Source organism: Equus caballus, chromosome 18 (genome assembly GCF_041296265.1).
Source record: "Equus caballus isolate H_3958 breed thoroughbred chromosome 18, TB-T2T, whole genome shotgun sequence".
NCBI lineage: Eukaryota > Metazoa > Chordata > Mammalia > Perissodactyla > Equidae > Equus > Equus caballus.
Window position 1 is genome coordinate 75,375,342 of NC_091701.1, and position 19,861 is coordinate 75,395,202.

The 19,861-nt window shown below is 46.2% G+C and overlaps 1 protein-coding gene across 1 annotated transcript in view; it reads right to left on the reverse strand.

Moving 5' to 3' along the window:
• Positions 1-261: 261 nt before the first annotated feature.
• Positions 262-19,861, reverse strand: part of FTCDNL1 (formiminotransferase cyclodeaminase N-terminal like) — a 96,898-nt gene continuing 77,298 nt past the window's right edge. The window contains exon 7 of the mRNA XM_023622303.2: positions 262-4,336. The gene's annotated coding sequence lies outside the window, so the exon portion shown is untranslated. The remainder of the gene's footprint in view (positions 4,337-19,861) is intronic.

Below are 19,861 nucleotides of genomic sequence, written 5' to 3' on the forward strand. Positions count from 1 at the left end.
GAACCATCACTGTCAGACGCTGAAAGGAGAACATCCTTAGGACAATAACAACAGGTCATCACTTCCCCTGCTCTGCCTGCTGAAGCACAGCTACTCAAAGTGTGGTGTGGTCCGTGGACCAGCGCAGGTCCACCTGTTTGCTATCCCTACATGACAAGACAGTAATTGAAATTAAGAGATAGCATTCAGAAATTTTTGTACCAATTTAACAGAGTAATTTTATGTTTTTTCGGTCTAATAATTCTTACCATTGCACTTATATTCTTGTATGTCTTTTTTATTTCATTTTTCCAGCAATTTATTTTTATTGTTTTTAATAAAAGTTTCAACACCCAATAGATTGCAAGGGAAAAAACTGCCTTTCACCAAAAATAGTTTGAGAGCTACCATTGGAGATATGCTTCACCCTTAACAATTTTAAAGTCCTTTTTAGTTATTGTTTCATTTTGTCCTGAAAAATACCTTCAGATAATTAGCGCAAACCAGTTTTCACCAATTTTACACAAGGGAAGATGCAATCCTAAAGGGGTTTTATGAATTATCCCCAAATCACACAAAAATACAGGGGCGAGGAACAGGTCTGGAAAGCCCAGTTTCTGACTCTGAGCCAAAGAATTTCCAGCAGCTCAGACTGCGTCTGCGGAAATTGTTTTTTAGGAGACAGATGAACCATTTTGCTTTATAAAACATGCAACGTGTACTGCAGGGATCTCTGAGGCAAATTTAAGGTACCATTAGATAGAGCAAAAAGCTTCCAACTTTTACTTTCTTTAAATCTAGGATTCCAAATGTGTTTCAAATGCTACCAGGTAGGCTAGCATCAACCAACATTTTTAATCGAGTACTAGTGATGGTATAGTAGGCAGGATATTTGGAGATTATCAAACTTCCCCAAATATCCTATCTTTAGAAAATCTTCTTTTAGAGTTGATACTTATCTTAAAAGTTATCTTATCTTTAAATCAAATTATTTTTCTTATTTTTCTCTGGGCCCAAGAAATTTGGATGGTACCCCATCATTAAAGGCTGTGAACGCATTGGTATTTCAAACAGCACCAGAATGACTGGTTCCTGAGAATACAGAATTGTCAAGTTCAAATTTGGTTTATTCTCAGAAACCATGGCAGAAGAACAGAGTTTGCTGGAGGGTCACCAGGCTCCTGGACAATGAAAGGACTCCAGCAAAATGACATTCTGATGAACTAAGTGTAAACGAACCAGGGACACGCAGATTACATTTCTTTTGAAACACACGTGGTTTTTAAAAATCACGGGGGAAAGTGCTTGGCAAGACGTGCTGAAGGGATTTGCCAAACCCCAGACGTTTGACAGACAGTTGGAAAAATGAGGCCAAGACAATAGCTCTGCCTGGTCATTCCTTCCCTCCAGGTACTAAGCACACAGGTGTGTTAGATGGCCCCCAAGGCAACAGGCCACTAGAATGTTCTTAAATTCCTTCAATAGTCAAACAACAAAACCACCAACTTTGGAAAAACCGATTATTTCTGAGGGAAGTCAGTCCTAACTATGGGATCATCCTAGTGGTTAGCAACTCTGAAACTCAAACAAAGGCTTGATTTTTACAGGGCAATGGACTCTAGGGCAGAATACGTAATCCTAATTTTAACTATTCAGTTGATCCAAGGATGGCCAAGGTATGGAGGAAGACTTTCCATGCCACAGTCTGCTGAGCTTGGGGGTGAGCACGCCAGCGTGAGGGGGAGAGGCTGGATGTTCAGCTGTAGGAGAGCCGCTGTACGCGAAAGCACGCCACAGAGTCCGCGGTCGGTTTGATTTATCTGATAGTGAATATTACTCAGCTTTTTTGACGTGTGTATAACAAATTAAAGTCTACAGCTTCAGTTGGTACAGGGTCCTGTTCCATGCTTCCTTGGTTTTCCCTGGACATATCTTTAGTGATGGGCAGGAAGCATTTGCATCTGCCCCTCAGGTAAAAGCTTCTTTTATAGAGATAGAAAAAGAAAACAGAAAATTCACATGTGAAAGAGTTCTTGTCTGTCTTTCCACATCTGGTGGTGAAAGCATACATATCCAGATACCACATTTGTACAGTCTTCTCTCACTAAAATTGTAGCTTTTTGAAGGCAGCGTTCTTGTCTGCCACATTCACCGCTCTATTGTAATTCCTAGCATAGCTCCAGGCAGAAAGAAGGCACTCAATAAATATCTGTTGAATATTTATAAATGAATAAAACAGACCCGGAATAACTCGCATCTATTTTTCTCTCAACCAGAGACTCACATATGACAGTGGGCAAATCCATCATGTGATTACGTACACTACCTTCTAATATCCTTTCTTCTCACAACTCTGAATTCATTCAGAATGTTCCAAGATTTCCTGCCCAGAAAAGTCATTAGAACAGCCAGTGCAGCTCTGAGGCTCTGGGAAGTGAGCGGGACAAGGGCATTTTCTTCGGCCCACCAGCTCCAGCGTTAACTGCCTTTTAAAGTTCTTTCTGGTAAGCAAAGCTCCCCCAGCCCCCCGGCACGTAAACATTGATCTGTAAATATTTAACAGCCAGAGAGGTGCAGGTAAGCGGAATCATCCTGCAGATCTTTACAAGGCAAAGACACTGTCCACCTGACTCTTAAAAATTCCTCAGGTTTTCCATTTTCTGCCTTTCAATGCTTCTATGAGCCTCTCGGATCATTTACCCAACTTAGTCAACCTTTAACAAATACCCCTTTGCCCTCTGGCCTCCAACTTGTTCTTCCAGAACTGTGGGGGATGCCTGACTTGCTCTCTGACTTTAGAACTCACGCACGTGGAGGCTAACCTTGACTTTCTGGATAGAAGATCATCTTCTCCAGTATTATAAGCCACATTCTCCCTTAAAGATATGAATGACAGTTTGCCTGGGTCTTTATTTTGTCTTTACCGCTATATTGCTGATTCGATCCATTATGTAATCCATTTAGCTGCCCTCACAGAGGAATAACAACATTTTAACTTGCTTACATTCAGTTAGGGAAGAAGCAATTGCCCTTGGCACAGAGTCAAGCCTGGTGATGTGGATTTTTACAGGGAGAACTTGACTAGTGTCGTTCAGCATCCCAGTAGTGGCACCACTTCAGTTGAAGGCTGTGTCTATACTGTTCCAAAAGACCCAGCTGCCTGTTCACACAATTCAGACAACCAATCAACCAAGTCAAACAAAAGTCAAGGAAACTGATTAATTCAGTTCAAAGCTGTCATCCCAGGGCCCCGTGTTGCCTGTATTGCCCCCTGATGGAATGTATGCTGACCACGGTGGACACAAAGACAAAGCCCTGTCTGGCAGGTCACTGGCTGCCGGATTGCTGGAGCACAGCGCCTGAACGGTCACAGAAGAAACTTCAGATACGAGCCTTAGTAGTACGACTAGAATTTCCCAGTGCCTGAGCTGCTTTTAAATTTGAAATAATATATCTTCTTGCAAAGACATTTTCACTGTTAATAAATACTTTACTCTTTCAGAGTTCTCCACATACGCATTGCTTTGTACTCGCTATAGTATCAACTGGAAGGTTATCTGGAATTATCCTGTTGAAAACTTTCATATTGGCTCCAAAATGACTAGACCTCTCCTTGTATTGACTAAAATGTATCATCTTTTAGGGAGATGAAATATGTATAAAAAATCCATTTTGTGTGGAGAGCCTGGGGCCACTGTGTCTCCCAGGCGCAGAGGTGGCTCTGTGAGGACGCAGCCTGTGCCGGGTCACCGGCCCTGTGCTCAGAAGGCCCACACTCAGTTTAAGACTCTGCTGTCGTCATCGTGAAATTCTTCACAACTTTTGAACAATTTTCATTTTGCAGTGGACCTGTCAAACATTTAGCTGGTCCAGCCTGAGTGCGATCTGTTACTGACAGCTGAGATGCTAGAGTAATTAATGCACATTCCACAAACGGGAGCCTTTCTGTTCGAAGATTTCAATAGAATATTGACTAGCTCAGCTGGCATGATACTTGCAGCTGGAATACGTTTCCCTGTGGTTATCACCCATGAGGAAGCTGCCTCAGAAGACCGCGGCCACCTCACAGCACCAACTCGCAGGACCAGTCACAGAGCGTCTCCATGAAGCACCTCAGCCCGGTGTCGCAGTTCAGGGGGACGTCGATGAGCAAGAGCGATTCGGAGTCACTTCCCCCGTCTGTGATACCACTGATGTCAGCTCATTATTCAAAGACATATTTTGAATAATCTTAAGAGTCTGAATATATCTTGACACCAAACACTGAAATAAAGATTTGGATTGTTCCGTCCTCTGTCGCAGCCTTCTTCAGTTCACATCTCGTTCTTCAGCTCCTGACGCGGTCTCTGTTGTCTTTCTACGGCATGAGATAAAAACCATTGTTTGAGTTGTTTGATTTTTACTGTGTGATTAGTCTAGGCATGATAGAGAGAAAAGCACGTAAAGCATTATTTTATTTGAAAGCCAGAAGCACATAATGTTTATTAATAAAGAGCCTGGTTTACATAGATTTTATTATTATTGAGCATAAAATGGTTTATATTACAAGCAAGGGTGAAATTACTAACTAATTAGCCTGTGAAGATCATGTTTAATGGAATATATAAATCTAGGGTGTTGCTTTTCTTGCAAACGTTAAGGGTCTTATTCATTAACCATGTACATATGCCTTTATGCTGAAACAGGCGATTGTGATACACAATTCAAGGTCAAATAACTCAGTTCGTGTTTCTCAAAGTCCAAAATCTCAGTGCTTGAAATTCCTTAGTTCTTATGAAAGTTGGTTTCAACACACAGCTGCCTTAGTGTGAACAATGAATTCAACTATAAATGACGGTGACTGAGAAAAGCAAAAGTGAAGAATTCAAGGGCTAAATTCTCTCTCTTTCATTCTCTCTCTCCCTCTGGCTCGCTCTCTTTCTCTCTCTCTGGGGACTATAGTGTCAGACCCACTTAACTCTTCCAAAGGAACTTTGTTTCTACTAACTTGGAGGATTGCACAACCTTTGTAAACACACCATTCTCATATATTTCAGTTAAATTTTGTAATAGCACCATAAAATGTGTCAGGCATTGCCATAAACTGTCAGTCACAGGAAGCACAAATTGTATGGGAAAACTGCTAGAAACCACGTCTTAGAAGGAAAGGGAAAGCAAAATTCTTCAAGAACTTGGAAAAATAATCCGAAATGTTTCCTTAAAATGTGTGTTTCTCATTTTAATAGAAATACAGACCGTGTGTTTTAAGTAAGATTTCAGGGTTGGAAGCAGTGGGGCTCCTTCGGCGCTCTGACTTCACCCACATTCTTGCTGCTGGCTCCTCAGGGCCACCCGGGGAGGGGTCGCCTTCCTTCCTCGCCCGCCGACCTCTCTGCCGCGGGAGAGGGGGGATCAGAGGGCGGAAGCCGCGGCATTGCGCGCAAACGCGTGCTGCCATGTTTTACTGCCGGAAGTTTTATGGGTAACATTCAGAGTATGTTGGCTTTGTTGTATATTACATAGTTGGTTAAAAGTTGACTTGCAACATATCCTGATTTGAGTCTTTTCATTCAGCCTCCAAGTCACCACGGGTGAACCACCCACTTCTGCTCTAAGGAAGCTGGAATAGGCTCATTTGAAAGAATAAAGAGCCTCAGCAAGGGGCTGGGCTGGCTCAGCAGTAGCAAGCTGTCCATCTGTCTCTTGCTTATTTGGACAGACTCTGGTTTGTTCAAACCAAAACAAAACCCCCAGCTTCGTCGCTATGAAAATACCAGCGTGATTTTCAGTCACTCTGTGACCATCCCCACAACCCAAAATGATGAAAACCTCATTCACTGCCATGCTAAGGGGCCGGCTGCCATAAAGTCTCCAACGGCCGCTCTACGAAGGGCTTTTGTTTTAATGTCAGAACTCACAGCGCATCTAGATTTACCCAGCCATAAGACTTGTATTCAGGAAATTTGCGTTTAGGAAGAACCTGGGGGCTGGACTGGTTGCCCGAGTGGTTAAGTTCCCGCGCTCCACTTTGGTGGCTAGGGGTCTCACCGGTTCAGATCCTGGGCCCAGACCTAGTACCGCTCATCAAACCATGCTGAGGCGGCATCCCACACAGCAGATCCAGAGGGACCTACAGCTGGAATATGCAACTATGTACTGGGGGCTTTGGGGAGAAAAAGAAGAAGAAAAAAGAAGATTGGCAACAGATGTTAGCTCAGGTGCCAGTCTTTAAGGAAAAAAGGAACCTCAGGTATTTGCTCGGAGGGCCTGGGCTTCTAGGCTGGGTGAGCCCGGGCACCAGGCTCCCGGCATTCACAGACGAACACTGCCCCCTGCTGGGCAGGGGCCGCACTCCACGCCAAGAACTGCGCTTAAGAGCGGATGACACTACATAACCAGGAAATTAATTTTGTTTCACCTTTTTTCAGTTCTTAGCTTGACAGCTAAGTTCAGAGGATTTAAAACTTCAAAGCATCATCATTGCATTTTGAGGCAAGTTGGTTTGCTTTACTACTGTTACTCAGCCCATTATTATGAACTACCATCCCTGGCGGAGATCCACCCAAACGAAGAGAGAAGAAGAACAAGGCGGCCCCTTTGTTCTGGGGGCTTTGGAGATGGAACAGGGCAGGGAGAAAAACTCCGCAGAAGGTTTTGAGAGTTGACAGTTCGACTGCAGCCAAGTACACCACCAAAAGCTAGAGAGAGAACCCGAGCCGAATTCCAGCGCGCAGAGAGCTCGCAATAGCAGCTGAATCGCCTCATCCTCTGCCCATACCTTTCCCCCCAAACTGAGCCCCACGACAGAGCTGCCCGAGGAGAGAGCGGAGCCCAGGGCTGAGGACCCAGCCCTGAGGAGGTTCTGGAACACTACAAGGACACTCCATGATGTGCTCTCACCCCAACTCCCGGGGTGAACTGCGGTCACCGTGAACCCCAAGAGCAGCGCGGCCCGCGACAAGGTCTTGCTGCCTGCTCCCTTGCACCTCAAAGGCAGTGCACTTCATGGAAACTGAGGAAGTCCTCTTTTGGTGAGGAAAATTCGTGGGCAGATTGCTGAGGGGACCCTGGAAAGCACAGCTCAGATGCATCTGACAGGGAGCTGACAGTCCTGGGGAGAGCTAGCAAGTGACAACTCCGGATTTGAGCCCAATCGGGCACAAGGAGCCAACGCCCTTTGTCACGCTGCTAGGAGCCAGCGCCGAGACCTCCTCTCACCGACCAGTTCAGCAAGTGTTACCGACAGCCCCGTGTGCTGGTGCCGGCAGTGGGTCACAACCGTCCCCCTAGCTAGTCCCTTATAATTCACAGAGCACTCCAGCACCATCCTATCAGCACAACTCCCCAGGGCAGGAACTGCCTCCTCTTTACAAGTTAGGAAATTAAAAAGGAATTAAAAGTTAGGAATTAAAAAGATGACATAACTTGCTGCTGGTCATGCAGGAACAGACCCTGTGCTCATCCGACCTTATACATCTTCAAAGTCGACATATAGTTCTGCTTCCAAGGTCGCCCTGTGACTACATATAGCAAAGTGTTACCCTGTATAATACAAGAATTCTATTAAATAGTCACCCAATTCATTGACAAATTCCCTGTAGGACGGAGCACTGGCCTTCCAAGCACCACCATGCTTTCTAAATAAAAATTCATTAAGTATCTCACTTTTTAATTAGCAATCCCTTTGGATTAGGTGACATATTTTTATTGCCCAAATTCAGAATAATTATACTTATACAAAAAAATCATATATTCTCTCAAAAATGCCTTCTCCCTCACAGACACTAACCTTAAATAAAATATGATCATATGTTACTCCCCTCTTAAAATTCTTCATCGTTCTCTGGTACTGGATGTTAAGAGGTGCTCAATATAAAAAGTTTTCTAAACTCAAATTAGTCTAGAGAAAGCTTCGTTTTATATCGCCCTCTTGATGTACCATTAGCTCTGGAAAATCCTATGGTGAGAAAAACTATTTAATTTTGTTTTGTCAAACTTATTGGGCCACAGAATTTTATTAACGGAACACCTATTAACATATCAAGGAATCTGGGGAACACAGTTTAGAGAATACTGGCTTTCGAGATAAAATCTAGACTTGTTAGCTTGGCACACAAGCCTTCATAAACCAAGACTTGCCCACCGTCTCCAGCTTCATTTCTTCCCATTCTCTCCATGCGCCCTACAATAGACTCAACTATTTGCTGTTTCCTGGGTTTATCTTGTTCTCTCACACCCGCATATCTTTAAACATGCCCGTCCTTCTGCCTGGAGCATCCTTGGACCTCCTTATCCACCTGGCCACCTCCTAATCTTTCTTTCAAGCCTCAAGTCAGCTCTTGCTCCTCTGCAAACCCCTCCTCCGCCAGCTTCCCTCAGGAAGATTTAGACACAGCTCCCTCTGTGCCTGGGCCCTGTGGGCACCGCCCTCCTCTTCCTACATCATTGTGTATTTTTCCCTCTGTTTCCCCGTAAGCTCTTCCAGGGACCCAAAGCATCCCTCGTACCTGATGTCTGGAGCATCCATGGAGCAGTGACGGGGCAGTTTGTTCTGAGACTCCCTTCTTTAGTCAAAGTGGCCCTACCTAAAGTAATTTCATCTCCTCTGAACAGTCTTGAAATATTAACGATGATAATAATAGCTAATATTTATTGAGTACTCACTATGTGCCAGACTACACACTAAACATTTTTGATGAACTAGCTTGTTCGAGTGTCACAACCGTGTGATATGAATATTGTCCCCATTTTAAGATGAGGAGAGCAGGGCACAGGAAAGGTAAGTAATTTGCTCAAGTTCACACGACAGGTGGACGCAGAGCTAGGATTTGCCCTCAAAGATTCTCTCAGCTTCTATATTAGCGTGTGCTATATTACAATCGTCAAACATGAAAAAGTTCATTACAATAGAAGAAGAAAAATGAGGTCTAAGTTTTCCTCCACTTCGCCAAGGAGAGGAAAGAGTTAGATACTTACGGTGCAATGGAGGAGGATCAGAGAAGACCTGCAAACCTATCCCGCAAAATCCACCCGGCAGGCTCCTGGGGAGAATCAGAGAGCTATTCATTCCATGAAAATGAGGCAGCCTTCAGAGGTGAGCTGGAGGGCCGGCTGGGGGCTAACCTCTGAGTAACCTGCTGGCCCCTCCCTGGGGGCAGCGAGGTTGCCAGTGGCAGCCGTGTAAACAGTAATGGGGATGGCAGTAGTGTGACTACAGTAACCACAATGACCACCCCAACAGCTAAAATGTTGTCCCCAGCTCAGCTGCTTCCCCTTTACACATGGGGAAACTGAGGCCCGGTGAGCCCAGAGACTGCTCGAGGTCGCCAAGTTAGTAACAAAGTTGAGCTCAAGCCCAGCTCTGGCCCCAGAGCCCCTTGAAGACTCCGAGGAAATCAAGCAGCCTCTAAAAGCCGACGAGGATCTTCGCTGCTCCTGTGAACCTGTATTCGCTCTTGAGTTTCTTCTTGAATTTTAGCCCGGTCATCCAACACCAGACAGGATCTCTCTGGAGACAGAACGTTATGCTTTTGCCTATTGTTGTTGAGTGTAAAGTACATATTCATCGAACTCTTGTTCCCTGATTGATGAAATGAGTCCCGGGAGCAAATGTGCAGGTCAGTGGGGGAAGCCGGCAAGGCCAGTCCGTCAAGGCGCCGGGAGTTTTAACAAGACCACGTGGGGAACCCAGGCGCCTGCCCTGACTAGCTGTGGGACGTCACGAAGTCTCTCGAGGTCTCTGGTTCCGCAGGGCCTCATTAATAAAATGAGGATATGGACTTCTCTGAGGGTCCTTGGAGCTCTGACTTTCTAGAGTGAGATTTTCCACATGGAAGGGAACAGAAATTCCCCCAAGAGTGCAGACATTACTGGTAAATAATTTGCATTTTCAGTGGCTTGCGTAAGAATTTGAAAGCCTAAGTGCTATGTTTCCAGTATATAGCTTGCCTCTAAAAATAAATGAATAAAGAAATGGATGGGCTTGCTTCCTCATTAACATGCCTGTTGCCTAGGCCTTGGGCTCTATACGTATCCTGTGGCATGACGGATGTCACAATTCAATAACAGCAACAGTGCTTTAAGTGGAGCCAGAGAGCACAGAACATGCCTCACACTGCCACCATCTTAACACATGAGGAAATCCCTAATTTTTAATGACTGTGACCGCTTTAGGAAAACTCCTGTTGGGAGGGCCTCAGAAATGCCCTGGGATGCTGGCACTTTAACCTGAGAATGGACTGTTCAACCCCTGTTGTGGACTGAAGTGTGTGATCCCAAAATTTATACATTGAAACTCTAGCTTCCAATGCGACTGTATTTGAGGCAGAGCGATTAGGGAGGTAACCACAGGGAAATGAGGTCACAAGGGTGGCACCCTAATGCAATAGAACTGGTGTCCTCATAAGATGAGGAAGAGACACCAGAGCTCCTTCGCTCCCTCCCTCTCTCCCCGCACACAGAGACAAGGCCATGTGAGGACACCTAGAAAAGGCAGCCATCTTCAAGCCAGGAAGACAGGCCTTAGGAGAAACCAATCTTGCCACCACCTTGATCTTGGACTTCCAGACTCCAGAACTGTGAGACAGTTAATTTCTATTGCTTACGCCACCAGTCGGCAGTCCTCTGTTATGGTGGCCCTAGCAGAATTACACACTCCCCTAACACCAGCGTTGTGCTTATCCCCAAAATAACTTCCGTTTTTATTCAGTGACTAAATCAGGGCAACTTGTTTTTATTATTCCAGAGTTTAAGAATTTCTCCCTTCTCCTACCATCACCTTCTTTCATTCCTCTGCTACTACAGCCTTTTTAAGAGTAAAAGGCTCGATGGTCCTCGAGCTCCCTCTGGCATCAAAGCCTCTGAGACTCGGCCACAGGCCACAGGCCGTGAGACAGGAAAATGCCCAGTCTGCGCAAGGGCCTCTCCACTTTGTCCTTAGAAAACTGGTGGCTTCATGCTTGCCTCTCAGCTAGTAGCATTTCCAGACATGTCGTGGAAGTGTGGCCCCCCAGGGCTCCAGGAGCCAGAGTTTTGTAGTACTCTATGGGGGCCTAGCCACCTGCCATGTTCCCCACACGTCAGTCTACTGCTGCCTGAGGAGGAAACAAGAAGGCGGGCCATTGCTCCCCTGCTATCGGTAGTTTTCCTGATATTCATGCATCCCTCTGTCATTCAACAAATATTTATTGGAGGCCTACTATGTACCAGGCACTGTGTCAGGGACTTGGGATATTACAGTGACCAGAATAAGCAAACCTGCCATCTTCACAGAGTTTACACTGATGTAAGGCCTTCTCACGAAGTAACTTCCAGTGGAGCAAGGACTGTCTTTGATTTTATCTTATTCTAACACTGCTCTTTATTTTTCACAAGACACCTTTTCCTGCTCTATGACAGGTTTCTGTCTTGAACCATTGTCTTGATCTGCTTTCCCATTTCCCTAAGAAAGTGAGTAACATTACCTGTAGTCCATTTTACCAGCCGGGACATTGACAGACTAACGGTAATTGAACCGACTTTTCCCCAAAGCACCCACACACCTCAGACAGTACAAACTAGGGCTGGAAACCAGGACCTCTAAAGTCTGGAGTACAGGCAACTCATCAGAAAGCAGCGCACAATGCTTTGTAGACTTGGTTTCCACTTCAGCCCTGTACTGGCAGCAAAAGTACAAACAAAATTCCCCATAACCTCACCACAGGGACCTTCGTGGCTGGTTTCTTATAACTCCATTGCACTGGTTCGGACACAATCAACCAAGGTCATTACGGTGAAATGCATGTTGAGAGCTGACTGGGGAGCTTGGATGGGAGTCACAGGCATGAACTCTAAGCCAGAACACTGAATTCACCCTGTGATTATTTTATTTTTGACTATAGCAAGTCTCAATCAAATTGCTATCCTGGGTTCAAAGCACTGCTTTCTGAAAACATCTAAAGGCCAACTTATACTTATGTGTAAAATGTACGTATTAAATGTAAATGACTCGGCCACGTGAACCAGATTTTACATGGCGTAAAAATCTCTTCTTTAAAATCAACCAACCCAGAAATTACCTTTATCATATTTCTAAACATGTTTGAAGATAGAGTCCTTTTTCTTCCCTTTACCGAAATCAGAGGACAATCGGCAGTGTCCCACAGTTTTATGTTAAAGCAGAAGGATTCCCCTAGGCTGAGCTTAACCATCGTTGTATCTGTATTCTTTCTTAATTCCTCTGACGGTTTTGTCACGCTGGGACTTCACCCCCACCAAAACTAAGACAGTGACAACAATGCTAGTGGGGGATGGGAGGTTGGAGGAGTATGTGTTTGGGTCAAAAATAGACTGGGGTTTAATTCCGAGAAACTTATCTAGAGAAGTTGCCTAGATTTGTCTGTCCGCCATGGGGGGACAAGTTAGAATCAGCTCTCGGATTGGTTGTATAGAGTCAAGCCAATCTGATCATCAAAGAAAAGCCTGACATCCATGTCGTAGTTGCCAGATCCCCAGAGAAATCCAAGTCCTTGCCCTTGGACCACCACGAGGAGGTCAGCACTCTGGGGTATAGATGAAGCCTAGCATGAAAGGCATTACAAACAATAGGCTTTGTTAAAAATCACTGGTGTTTGGCCACCATACATGAAGCTGGTTTGAAAATCAATGATAATCTTTCTGCTCAGGGCTCAGATCCTCTTGAAGACCAGCAGAAGCCCGAGCCCTCATGACTAAGACGATGGGAAAGAACCTCCCCCGAGAATCACGAGCAGATGGCTAAAGGCCTCCCATGGGCAAGGTGTTCTTTGCATTTATTTTTCTTTGGGAAATTAAATAAAAAGACTCCATCCCCAGCATCCCAATTAAAGATGAGAGAATGTTCCTTGTGTTCTGCCAAACCGAGGTCCTTCTTAACTCCTCTTCCCTCCCTCACCTCTCGCTACCTTAAACCTGTTGGGTTGCGAGGTCAGATCCAGATTGACGTTCTTCTGCGTTTTGTCATGAGCAACATCCTGTTTCAAATAAGAAGGTTTATATATATATATATATATATATTTAAAACTCTCATAAAGCTCCTTGGACATCAAATGACTCTTACGAAACAACAATTTGATGAATTAAGTGTAAATGAATCAGAAACATGTGGATTAAATTTCACTCCAAATACGCATGGGTTTAACTATTCAGAGAGAAAGTGCTGGGGAAAACGTATTCTGAATTTTCCTGAACCCAAAACGTTTGAAAAATAATCTCAAGCTTACTTGACAGCTTCCCCCACCAGGTCAAGCCGAGTGCTAAGTGTATGAACACAGGTCTATCACATGGTCACGGGGGTGCCCACAGCTCTGCCGCCTGGAATCACGATGGTATATGGAGTGTGCCGGGAAGAGAGGCTGCGAGGCCTCGGGCTTGTCTGTGTTCCCACTCACACAGGGTTTGTTTTTGTTTGGTTTTCATATGAGAGAAGAACGTTGTAATGATTTCCACCACCACTCACCCACCCCCCCCCAATCATTCTATTCCCATAGCTGAAACCCTCAGGGAGAATCTACTGTGTGTGACAAAGAAATATGTCTTTTCTCTGTGTTACAGACCTTGGATCGCATCCAGGGCCCCCCATTCCCCGGAGGCCAGCTCTCGTCGTTTATGATTTGCATTTCATTGCCGTACACTGAACCCAGCGAGAAGTTGTCTGAACCAGCAGAATGGTGAGAGCTAAAAGTAGCATGCAAGAAGTCTCCATTTTCCAGCTCATTCTGCACAGAGTCTGCATTGCCAGAAATCTAAAGCCAAATCTGATTTAAAATTTATACAAGCAGAGAACATCAACACGCGTACACTCAGTCTCTCTTCTGTTACCCTTTCTCAAGACCCTCCTTGGCCTGGGAACCTCTATTCTATGCTTAATTTAATTTTGGATTGCTAATTATTATCTTTTTCTCTTCCCCTACCCTTACTTTTCTTGTCATTTACTTTCACAATGTCTTGATTTTCTTAAGCTACCTTTACCTGTGGATCTTTAACTTGCAGAACTGAACAAAGTCAACTTTTGGGATAGGAATCATATGCATTTGAAAGAGGAAGGAGTAAGCTCAAGAACAGTAGTTTAATATTTGGGGGTAGAATCAATTTAGAAGGTATTAAAATACAAAGAAGATATTCTATATGGGGAAAGAAAATCCATTCATCCTGTCCTGTACATTGTCATTCTCATAAACGCTAATGAATGAGTTATAGGAAAGATTTTTCTTTAAGATTGGCACCTGGGCTAGCAACTGTTGCCAATCTTTTTTTCTTTTTTTTTTTTCTTCTTCTTCTTCTCCCCAAAGCTGCCCAGTACACAGTTGTATATTCTAGTTGTAGGTCCTTCTAGTTGTGGCATGTGGGACGCCGCCCTCAGCATGGCCTGACCAGCAGTGCCATGTCCACGCCCAGGATCCAAACAGGCGAAACCCTGGGCCACCAAAGCAGAGCGAGCAAACTCAACCATTCAGCCAAGGGGCCGGCCCCATAAAAATTTCTTTTTAATGAAGTTCTCTCTGATATTCAGATAGGTTAGCTGGGACTACAAAACAAGACTTCTAACTTGAGGCAGGAGCTCCCTCCTGAACGATACATGGCTCCTTTGAACTGCGATGGAAATGTCTCCACGGGGAAACCTCGCCAGCACCTCAGAAGAGAGTGAACTACTTCCTCGACTGTAGTCCTGCCTTTGCGAAGGATAACGGATAAAGCCGCCCCATCCCAAGCCCACACAGAGAGAGCATTTTCCGAAGGCTTCCCAGCGAGCTCCCGCCCAAGCCGCCTGGCTGAGTTTGTACAATCACGTGCTCATCTGTCCCGATCTGTGCGCTAGCCCATCATCCACACTGCAGCCCAGTGACAGTTCTAAAATGCACCCCGAGGTGTCCCCACCCTGCTGGAATCCTTCCATGTCCTCCATTGGTGGGAAGGTGCTTCTCGAAGGTCAAGGGGTGGAGGGAAGAGAATTTACTTGCATCTCCCAGGGAACTTTCACACTCCACACCATTTCCACAATGGCTGCCCTTCCTCCTTCTTGACTGGGACATGGTATGAGAGGGTGAAGGGGAGGGGAGAGGTCTCCGTTTATTCTGAGGGTGTCTCTCCTCCCCGTCCTGCTCATCTCCCCTTCTCCCCTGCCCCCCACACCCTCTGGCCCTGAGGATGAAGTCCAAACACCCAGGGAACAGGAGGCCTTGCTGGCAGGGGGCCTGGCAGCACCTCCCCACCCCTCTGCCCTGCGCACACCCCCTGCAGGAGCCCAAGTTCCTGGCCCGTCCAGACTCCCTCCCTTTCCGAGTCTGTAGTGCCTGCTTTCCCTTCATCTGGAAGCCTCCTTCTTTGCCGTCCTTCTCTGCCAAGCCTCGACTCAAACGTGTCCTCCCATGGAAGGGGCTCCACACCACCCGGGGCACACTGGGCCTTCTCACGAGGACCTGCCTATGCCGCCCATCTTTTTCCAGCTGAGGACTTCCTGAGGGGCAAGCCCAGCTCTTGTGAGTCTTTGTTCCCCCAGTAGATGCCTAATGGGTTTTGAATGGCTAGATGCGATGCACTCGTGTGTAAATAAATCACTGGGCGAAGGAAGTCACGGCAGGCGATCAGCTGAGCTGACTCACACGTGTGTCACAAACAGTTTGTGGTAATATCTTAGTATCGTACAATCAATCCAATTTGGCCATTAAGCCACCAGCAATAACCAGACTATGGTCCAACTGGACTATTGTTTTGGTCATCTTATTGTGCAAATGAGACTTAACCACATGTTGATTGAATCACATATGAAATAAATTCTCCCCCCAAAAAGAGTATATACCAACTATTATGAATAAAAAATCTCATATTTATTTATTGAGCGCTTACTATGCACCAGGCAGTGTCTTACATGTGTTATGTGTACAGATTCATTTAGTCCTCACAGAAACTCTAGAAGGCACGCGCTGTGATGGTTCCCACTTTACAGGGGAGAGAGAAACCCATGAGCACCCACAGGCACCAGCAGAACGCGCATAGCCTGTGTTCTCACCGACAGGTTACACTGTCTCTCAGGACACTAATGGGCATTGTGTGGTTTCTACTAGAAACAGCAAACGACATTTTCCAAAGTGGAGCTGTAATTAAACTATCTATACCTTCCATCTTGTATTCAGATCAAAAAGACACCACAAATCCCAGTTGCTCTTGTAGCTCGATCCTGTCACTTCCACTGGTCAATTCATTGATACGTAACACACCAAAAGTCGGGGAAAAAAGTTGTTTCCAACTTGACTGAACCGATTTTTGCCCCTTTCCCCCATAAAACTGGTTCTGAGAGGACTTAACTTACTCGTTACCTGGAGAGCAACAGATACGTGTGCCCTGCAGCTTGGAGGACACTGGAGTCCAGAAAGGGCCAAAGAAATGTAATCGGGGAGGGGACACAGAAGCCAAAATGAACAGGAGAGGCAGCGACGGCCCGAGGTCTATGGGGTGGATGGTGTTCCCCACACTGACTGTCCACACGTCCTGCTCTCCCATCTAAATTCCAAGCTTTTGAATAAAAGCAACTATCTTACTGTTCTGTTTATCCAAGACAGGAAACCAGGCTTAGAGGAGTGGAAAACATACCTGTAGCCACGACATCTTTTGCTATTTCCCTTTGTAATCCTGTGTTACATTATCATTACTACAAAATAACGAACGATGACAATTAAAATCAGTAATGGTTCCTCTTTCATAAAAGGTAGGCAGGAAGCTTTGACTTCCCATTCTTGCCTCCACAGCCCCTACTTGCTTGGGGGCACGGGGGAGGGGGGTGTGGAGAACGACCTTCAGTTGGGCCTTCTGGTCTACCAGGGGACCCTATAACCTTGCGGACCTGAGACTTTATCCTGTGCCAGCTCCTCAGTGGAAAGTGGACCGTTTAACTTCCCTTGGCCTCTATCTCTCAATCTGCAAAAGATCGGAAATAATGTGGGCCACCTGCTTCCCTCCACAGGAGAGTGGTGAGAATTGATGATATTAGGTTAACGCTGTCAGCTTTCTGAAGAGCTCGGGGAATTTGGAATGAGAGACCCTGCCTGGACATCAAATGTAGTTCCCTAATCAAAGGACTTTGGGTTGTCCATATATCTTCAGAACCAGGGGCACTGGAACACCAGCTTTTCTATTTGTTATTTGAAATGGTGCCCAAAAGAGAAGAGAACAAGACATGACTGAAGGATATGATCGAGACAACCCTTCTGGTGACTGTCCATTCAACATCTGTCCGGGGGAGGTGATTACGGGCCTCAGATTGCTGAGTCCATTATCATTAGCACATTATTTGGTGCTGAGCGCATTGAAAGGACAGGTCAGGCCACAAATGTCTTTGTTAAACGCAGAGCAGCCCCCTGCACCCGCCCATCCCAGGCCTGCGTAGTAAAGTGAGCCGTGGTGCCTTTCACCCCTTCTCCCTACCCTGCCTCCACCGACACCCCGCTCCCGGCCCCCACCCCCCCGTTAAAGAGTTCACAAACTGTTCCTGCCAGTTTAAGCAAAAAACGTTTGGAGAGGTAACAGGGCCACGGTAATTAATTTTGCTCCTTGACTGGAAGGTGAAAAGCTTTTTATTATGTAAATTATAAATGTCCTGAAGGGAAACTTTATCTCCCTCCCACCAATGAGCCCATCAGGCTGCCTGAATCAGGATTTTTTTTTTTTATGTTTATTAGTCTAAGGGGGCCAGTTAGGATGTTTCATAGCTTCTAAGTGCTGACATTTATCTATTGCTTCCAAATAAGCGCAGTGGCAGGGAGCCACTGCGGATCACTCAATATGGAGCGGGGGGCGGTCTGTCCGCGGAGGCGCAGAGCGGAGGGAGCAACCCCAGCCCCAGGGCGGGCGAGGTGGGCGGCTGCGGTTCCCCCACCCCACGGCTTCTGTCTCTGCTCGCTCTTACTGCCCCCACTCTACCCTCCTCTGTGATTCCTTCTCACCTGTCTCCTCTCTGCCTTGGATGCTCAATGACACCCTGGGCCTCTGGGCACCCTGGACCCTCCCTGGGGCTGACGATGCCCTCCTCTCCCCCAACACCCACCAGCATTCCCAGCTACACTACTTCGGCTCTTTGTTTGGGGATCATTCTTGCTCTCAAAAGAACATTGGAACTTCTTCTTCCCCGAAGAACAAGTTTGTATGATACAATGGTTACATTTTATGTGTCAACTTGGCTGGCCCACGGTGCCCAATATGTGGTCCACCATTCTGGATGTTTCTGTGAGGGTGTTTCTGGATGAGGTTAACACTTAAATCGGTGGACTTCAAGTAAGGCAGACTGCTCTCCACACTGTAGATGGGCCTCATCCAATCAGCTGAAGGCCCGAACAGACCATGGACTGACCTCTGCTGACCAAGAGGAGATTCCGCAGAAGGCGGCCTTTGGACTTGGACTGCAGCATCGGTCCCACCTGGGGCTCCAGCCAGCCGGCCCACCCTGTAGATTTGGGACTGGCAGCCTCCATAATCACATGAGCCAGTTCCTTAAAATCCTCCATTCACCCCAAAAGGTTAGGTATGTGACAGTGACTGGGGCCCAGCAAGCCTCGAGGAAGGGTCAGGTCTGGGGTTCTTGCTCTACACAGCAGCATCTTGTGATCTGTGGCTGGACTGTTGGGTAACGCATCCTAGTGGAGCAGAAAGTGGACAGAAAAGAGGAAGGGAGAGGTGACAGAGACATTTCCTAAGCGGGCCAGATTTGAAGGCAGGCTCTGCGTCCTCTGCTTGAAAAAACAATAAATCTATCTCACTGACAGATGGCACAAATTCATAAGAAGCTTATAGGGAGGATTTCACCCTCCAGCAGCTCTATTCCCCCGCCTCCTTTGGAGTCGAGTGTGACCATGTGGCCAAACTATGGCTAATGGGATGAGTGGAGGGAATAAGCACAACTTCCAGATCATGCCCCAGAAGGGAAGTGGTGGACCCTCTGCCAGCCTTTCTCCATTTCCACGGGCTGCACCGTGGGTGTGGTGGTAAACCACGCTGGACGGGATGAAGGCAGCACACCAGGGGCGGTGGGGCTGAAGACGGAAGGAGCCTAGGTCTTTGACACCACAGAGCCCCCAGCCCACCAGGCCAGGATGCCTAACACTTGGACTCATGAGTAACAACTTCTCTCTGATTTAAGCCATTGTTTTAAACCATATCCTAACTAATACAAGTTGTTCCTAGAAAGCCTCCAATGCCTTAGAATTTTCCCATCCACTCCCATCCTCGAGGTTTTAGGGGCAAGAGAACAAGGGTAGAATCTGCCCACAGCCCTGCTCCCAGATGAGGGACTCAGGAATCTCCCGACTGTGCTCTGGAGTTTAGATGAGCAATGATTGACAAAGTGAGTCCATGTCCTTCTGCAATCATTTCCTTAGCTGCCATTAGTTAAAAATTAAAATACAACTTAAAAACATATTTTTTCCTAGTATTTCTTTTTAAAAACCAGTTTCAACACTTTTAGTGATAGAAACTTCTAGTCAGCCTTTGGAAATCTCTGCAAAAGACATTCCCAGACCATCAGAACTGTGAAATCCATCATATAGAATATGATCTCTGAGTACAAGGACCCTGGTTTTACTACTGACCCCACAACTGATGTCAGAGCTAGCCAGCCTGAGCACATCAATGCTCTGTACCCTATTTCACATTTCAAAAAGAGGGGAACAACAGCAACTCTCCTCGAGAAAGATTGTGAGGATTCTAGCTCCACGGAGACGGGGGAAAGGAGGCGTCATGGGCACCTGGTCTAAATTCCGTCCAATGGCTGTTTGCCCTTCATCGCTTCCTCCAGGAGGAGGTTGCCATCGATTCCGCTCAGAGTCAGTTTCCACTCCTGAGGACCTCGCTCTTATTCTGCTTAGTGTATTTTATACATAAAGCAGTAAACATTTGCTAG